At 43.3% G+C, this 7,451-nt stretch overlaps 1 pseudogene; it reads left to right on the top strand.

The window, feature by feature from the left end:
* The first annotated feature begins 5,317 nt into the window (after nucleotides 1-5,317).
* On the top strand, nucleotides 5,318-5,437 carry LOC136638232 (5S ribosomal RNA; annotated as a pseudogene).
* Nucleotides 5,438-7,451: the final 2,014 nt, after the last annotated feature.

The following is a 7,451-nucleotide window of genomic DNA, read 5'->3' as shown; positions in this document are numbered from 1 at the left end:
ACACAAACATGTACAGGCATCAGTAAAACCCCTCACAAAAAGGCAACTTTATGCAGTTATACATACAATTGTAGGTAAAGATGCTTGTTTATCTGTTTTACCAATGCACACACACTTTTTAAAAGGGATGGAATTGCTTCCATTACTTTTCCATTACATTCCATAATTATCGTAAACTCAATCACAACATTGCAAACAAGAGGCTGAACCCAGGGGCCAGCCCATGATCTCCTAGAGCCTGAGATAGTATGCCAAATGCTCCCTTCCCCTATGTGGTGATACACCTCCTCTCCCTGAAGTTCTAGGCCACTACTCCACTCTTCTCTCCTCCATACTTCTTCTGCTCCATCTCCCTCTTCATTTTCCAGAAAGTGGGAGAAGAAGGTGCAACAGTGGAGGTAAGTCAACAGACAGAGACAATTAGCCCCTGCTGGTCTACTGCCTGATGCAACTGTCTCAGCTGACCCTGTGGATGGGCCAGCTCTAATTCCCCTACCTAGGCATCGGTAGCGCTCATGCAGCTCTGTCCTACTTGCAATGGAAAACCTGAAACCTATTTTGCCTTTTGCTGTTCTGACACAGTATTGCTATTCTGGCATAGAGATGCCTCCAGTGGCCTTTTAGGTTCGGCTGCAAAACTATCACCAGTCCCATTTCCTAACCTCTGCACCTTTGCTTCCAAAGCCCCTGATGCTGTATAGATGTTACACATGGAGAGGGAAGTTTAGCTCAGTGGTGTTTACAGTGGTTGCTGTTTCTGCACTGCTAGGCTTGGTGTTGGGGCTCAGTGGAGAAGAAGAGACCAAGACATCTTTCTGACAGTGCACTTGAACCGGTGTGCTTGCCTGTTGCTATTCGCCATTGTTGCAATGCAGCAGCAGGTTTAGGGTCTGGCACTATCTTTCTGAAATGGAAAAGAAGGGGAAAGGAAGAGGAAAAGAATTGCATTATTCATATCCATCTTCTCAACTGAAAGGAGCCACGTACCAATACAGACAGGGTTCAAAGTTCAACTAATCTTATGCATTATGTCAAAAGAGAACATCTCATATCCAAAACCATTTATTTCATATGTCTGACATTCACACAAGTAAAAGAAGGTTTAAAATTCCTTTTCTGGGTACTCATTTTGGAGCTAGAAGTAGATCTCATTTACATTCTCCTCAGCAAATTCTTGTTCTTTCAAGATTTAAAAATAAAATTGAAAGAAAAACCAAATCTTGGAATTAGTGCCTGCATGAGGTGCATGAAAATAAGTAAGCACTCTGCTTGTTTCTGGGCAAGATACTTCACTGTGGATTGGTAGCCCATCTCCAAGCTGTTCTAGTTGACAATGTCAATCTAGATTCCAGTTTTCACCTTTCAGCCCTCATTTGGGACAGTGGGTGGCTTCATTGCTGGGGCAGGTGACCTATATCACTGCTAACCTGCATAAAGATATGTCCCTTTTATTCAAACCTCAATGTTTTCATTGTCTCAGTCTGGCTGTTTGGATGCAAGTTTCAGGTGTAGATGTTGAAGTCTGCAAGCTGAGGTGTTGGTGGCAAGTGCAGAATGGGTTTCTTCCCCTTGTAGAGATCTCTTACGTTTGCAGAAAAAGAGGCAGAGGTTGAAATAGCACACATGCACTCTACTGTCCCTGAAACTTTCATAGGCATGGATTTCACATGCACACAGGGGCAACCCATCCTTTAATAATAATAATAAAACTTTATTTATATCCTGCCCTTCTCCCTAAAGGGACCCAGGGCAGCTAACAACATGTAAAAACACACATTTAAAAACATAAATTTTAAGACAAATTGCAGATAAAAACATTAAAAACACATTAACAGAGACCTTAAAAAAACAGTAGTCAGATTAAAAGACAGAATAAAAAGAGTACAAAAGAGCAAGTCACAGAGGAGTCAGGCCTGTAAGAACTACAAAATGTGTAAAAAATGTTAAAAAGGCCAAAGAATCAGAAGGCTTGAGTAAACTTCAGGCCTCACTGGAAACTCTCAAGAGAGGGAGCCATTCTCAAGTCAAGGGGAAGGGAGTTCCATAATGTTGGTGCCACTACCGAGAAGGCCCATTAGGCAAGGTGATGTGGGTTGCAGCAGCTGTGGATTGCAAGAGGAGAAGAGGGTGGTGAATTTGGTGTGCCTCTCACCCCAAGTCTACTGCCATACTGCCACCACCTCCCTCCAAACTATCACAGATGCAACCTGTACTGATCAGCTCTCTGCCCACTAAAAATGAACGGAAAGTGGATCACCCCAGTTGAGGTAGCTGGGGGGGACGGGACTCACAGGGATGCTGTGGCTCTGGTGGCATTCAGTTGGGGGTGGCAATGCTGCCTTTCCGTGGCTGCCAGGATCCCGCCCCCCTTGCTTGCAGCCAATCTCGTCCCCCTTACTCCTCCGAATGTGACCGGAACTGTGCTCTGGTTATGTCAGGGAAAACTGGAATTGACATTCTAAGACCTTCTAGAGGCCTTGGAAGACCTTCTGAAGTCTCCCCAGGGCTCGGAACACTCTCCAGATGTGTTCAGAGAGCTAAGGGGTGGCCCAGGTCAGGGGGCGGCCCTGGAAGGCGTGGCCCAGGGAAGAACTCCTTCCAACTACACTGCTGGAGCACCCACCTTTTCACCTTGCTTCAGGCATAGTTTCTTCAAACACAGAAGTGCAATACTTCCAGTTTGATTTACAAGGTACTCTGTAAACAAAGGAGCTTCTTCATCTGCATGGTCTCTTTAAATCAAACCAGACGTCCTGTACTTCTACACAGGAGTGTGGTTAAGTATCTAGTTTGGTTTGTTTGCTTGTAATTGTGGAGAGGCAGTGGACCTGTGATGCTATCAGGCAGCTTTCCAGATTCCTCCTCTGCTGCTTGCACACATTGCTTAGGCCACCTTGAACATACTTGCAGCAAATAATAGTGAGATTCTAATCCTTACCCACATTGGCAGGAAAGCAATCATATTGGAAGAAGAACTGGGCTCTAGCATGTTAGATTTGATCACAGTTTTCCACAAATAATTATTTCAGAAGCTCAACCTCTCTTTGCCATGAAAATGATCAGAATGGAAGGTGTAATTGGGCTTAGAAGAAGATGCCCAATCCACTGGCTTCCACTCACTACAGGGGAGAGATTAAATGAGGCCAATGGCATAGAAAAAGATTACCTCCCTCCTTCTCACCTCTGATCCCTTCTATTTTATTCTGTGTACTTCTAAATGGTACCAATAGCTCTAAAAAGTCCTAAGGAGTGCTTGAGCATCAGTTAAGCAGATAACATCCACCCAGCAATTACCATGTCACAATAAATAAAATTAACGGAGCAAAAAAAACCTGCAGTGATCTCATAGCCCCTCCCCAGCCACACTTTTTTCTTCACCAAAACACAAGGACACCAGAGGTATCTCTTCTGATTCATAAATTCATATAATTTCACACTGCCTCTGTTGTACCCAGGCAATTAGATTGCAGAGTAGGGCTTCATTTTTGTTTTTTGTTTTTTCCTGGAGAAACACTCAGCCCAGCTGAAACAAGATTCTCACAGATGGCAACTCAAGGAAGCTTAACACTACTAATTCCTGTTATCGCTTCCTTTAGGCTTTGCAGAGCAATAGGATAGAATGCACTTCTTCCACTGTGCAGCACACAATAAATTTTGCATGGGAGACATAGACCTTTCAGCTAAGGATCTTACAAAAGGTCATAGTGATCCACGTGATATCATGCATGCGCATGATGCATAAAGCACATTGTTAGACAGAGGCTGAGACTTCCTTCCTGCATGTATCATGGACTAAAGGGGGATCCTTCTGTTGGGGTGGATGCTAGTATCTTCAGTGTGCCCCTCAGCTACACACTTGGTTTCTGTACTGAGAGCAAAGCGCCATAGTCTAAGCTGTGGATGATTCTGAAACTAGTTCCTAGTTGCCAGTTCCTTATTCAACGTGGCACAATTCTGACCCATTGATGGGCCGGTGCAAGGGAGCCAGCCCAATGGTGTTGCAAAAGTGCCATAAAGCACTTCTGCGCCACTGGGAGAGCAGGGAGGTCAGCCCAAGCCAAGTTGGGCCAGTGCACAGGTAAGCCCATGCTGGCCGACTCAGCCTGGTGTAGGGGGTCTGGGAGTGTGTGGGGAGGGCAGGAAGGAGGTGCTTTGGGGTAGGGAGGGAGGGCAGTATGCAGGGCCATGAGCGGGCCACAGGTGAGCGGGGGCTGGGGCCAGGATCCGGCACTTGAGTTGGCACAGATCTGAGTAGCCCCATTGAGGATGCTACAATTTTACCTGGGTTAAGGGAAAGGAATTTCCCTTGTCCTGGGCTGAACCACAACTGGCCTCAACCCTGCTCCAGAGCAGGTTAGGATTGGGCTGCCTGGGACAAAGAGCTGCATGAGCAGCCTGAGTAAAGAACTAAGTTTTCACCCCATTGCATTCCAAAAGAAACCTTGAGCTACCTCACACCATGCACCCCATCATCAGAAATGATGCATACATGCATACAGTTCCCAGGTAATTGCACCAATTGGTGTGGCTCTTTCATTTTGGATACACTTGGCAGTTCGGACATAAAGACAGTTAGAGTTTAGAGAACGGAACACTCTGTTATAGTACACTTGATCCGTGTGGTACAATCATATGGTATGTTCCATGCAATGGCACTGACTGGTCCACAGACTGAACATAGCTGATGTGAACCAGCCATAGTTGTCTTAGGATAGTAGTCCTAAGTGAACCTGCCATAGTTGTCTTAGGATACAGGAGTGTTGTGGGGGGGGGGGGGAGTACCTGCCATTTTCAGGGATTGTTTGTTTGATAGGAGTTATATTCCCCCCATTCTGTTTGAAGGTGGCTTACAACAATCAATAAATGTGATAAAATACAAACAGGAATAAAACCACAAGGATAAGCAATCATACATACAGTACTGTACATTCATACAGCCCTTTTTCTTATTGTATTCTGCAGTAGTGAACTGGGATAGTATATCTTTGTATGTTTACTCTCACTTTCAAACTGAATCAATTTATGGTCATCATGTGCTGGATAATTTATCTTTTAATGTATCCATTGGCATGATAAAATAAAGGAAGTAGCGACAGAAGCATTTTAGATGGAGAGACATAACGACTTTGTAATTGGGGGGGGGGGCTTAGCCTCCTATGATACTTTCTTCTGAAGGACTCTGAGCATGGTCAATTCAATATTTAACTGTGTCCGAGAAAATGTCAAATACCAATCTGACCACATGCTCTGAATCATTGAGGAAATCTAATCTTTGTGTCATTTCCCCTTTCATAATTACTGTGGAACTTTACTTGAGGTTAGCAGCAACTGTTACCCTGCACATGCCTGATCTCGTCTGAGCTCAGAAGCTAAGTAGGGTCAGGCCTGGTTAGTACTTGGATGGGAGACTGCCTGGGAATACCAGGTGCTGTAGGCTTATACCATAGTCTTTCGAGACTGAAGGTTGCCAACCATTTTACTTGAGGTTAACAGCGACAGGGAGTTCTCACAAGTTAATGAACTTGGTCTGCAAATTAAAAAATAAATTCCATTTTACTGTACAACATTATTCATCTAAATGCTGTGGCAAAATGTCTGAATATTGGAAAGTTTATCCAAAGATAAATAGGAGTGTTATATGCACAGGGTTAACATGACATAACACTTGGTTGGCAAAATTTATACACAATGAATTCTCATAATGAATACATGTAAAATATCAAAGTTCAAACTGTAGATCATCAGTTGTTATAGCAATATGAATCATTTATGTCAGTGAATGAGCAAAAAAGAATGTTTCACAGTGATTTATTGATGCCTAGCACATCAGGTTTGACAGGAGGTGGAGAAATGGAGAAATCTGCACTGCCTTTTCTTTTCCCTTACCTCCTAAACCCAGATTGGAGGTTATTATTATTTTTTTTTGGTGGTGGGGGGGGGGTAGGAATATTTGAAACATTGCCTCATCACAATTGTCAGGCTGCCTTCAGAAGGAAGAGGAAGACATTGCTGCCCAACCAATTGTTGGCCCTTCTTGCCAGATCTTACAGTATGAGGGATGAGAACAGATTTTCCCCCAATACCACATCAACCCCAAGAACAGTGCAGCCATTGCAGACAGCCACTCGTTTATTACTTCTTACCAAGAAAAGGCACAGACTCAGTAACACCTTTAGGGTGAGGGCTATACCTGCTTTCTGTCCCAGCCTCTAACATCAGAATAAAGCTTTGCCCATCTTACTTGTGTCTCAATTGCAGCCCATTAGCACCATTTCTTGGAATTCAGTGGAAGACACTGAGAGTCAAACCAGCCTGCACATGCATATATCTGTACTAGTTTATGTTTCATGGTTATGCTGGAGTGTGACAAAATATTAAGGGATAGATGGATGGAGTAGACAGCATTCAGAATAGCCATGTCTTTGCCATTTATTAGTTATCAGTTGTCTTTTCCGCATCACTTGACTTTCTGGAAGGAAATATTTCGCTGACTAGGTAAAAATTTATATAAATCTTCTATGGCTTCTAGAGTAAATATTGTTCTTCCCCCGCATGCTATTTGTAACTAGAAATGTTACACGTCCCCATTTTAAACTAATAGGATTGTCTGACAGCTATAGAAGTGTGATGTTATTAAACCTGAAATTCTGTTGGAAAGAAGCGGCTAAGCTATTTTAATAGAATGCCCTCTTTCGGAAAAAAGTGAATTGTGTTATAAAGTGAAATGATGGCTCTTTTCTTTCCCTTTCCCTTTCCCCCTTCATGTAATCCCACAAAGGAAACAAAGCACAGAATATACTGTATCTTCTGTGGTTACTGCCTCTTCCTGGGAAGCATAAATGTGGATTCACATTACATGACAGCAGTCGAAAGAAATGGGAAAGTAACAAAATTATTAAGACAATTAAAAGCAGCTTGATCCTGATACTTGTAAATTGAATCCTCTGTGCACAAGGAAAACATAGGTGTGTTTTCTGACAGTGACTCTTTCCCATTCTCAGTATGAGAAGAAATATCTGCACCTAATCTGTCTGAGAACTTAACAAAATAAGTTCACACTTGAAAACAAATCGGTTTTTAAAAGAAGGGTGAAGAGGAGGCAGAATGGGGTAGGTGGCAATGGAGGCAGGGGTGGGCAGATCGGACCCAGGGGGGCAGGATTGGTGGCACTGGTGTCTCCGTCTTGGGCTAGATCCGTCAACATGGAGCAAAGCGAACTTGTGCCAGCAATTCAGCTAGCACAGGTCTGAGTTGCCTCATTGTGGCTGCTGGGACAAATGTCCCCTTATATTCCACCTGCTAAATTCCCCTAAAGGATGCAGCAAATGTTGAGCTGGTGCTACTACATTGGATCGGGTTCCTAGTTTATATTTTTCACAAAAAGTAGATATTTTATTTTTCTAAAACCTTGATTATACTGAATTGTGACACATGATTTTATATTATATTAA

The sequence above is a fragment of the Tiliqua scincoides genome, chromosome 1, assembly GCF_035046505.1.
Source record: "Tiliqua scincoides isolate rTilSci1 chromosome 1, rTilSci1.hap2, whole genome shotgun sequence".
Taxonomy (NCBI): Eukaryota; Metazoa; Chordata; class Lepidosauria; order Squamata; family Scincidae; genus Tiliqua; species Tiliqua scincoides.
This window is presented reverse-complemented; position numbering and strand designations above follow the sequence as displayed.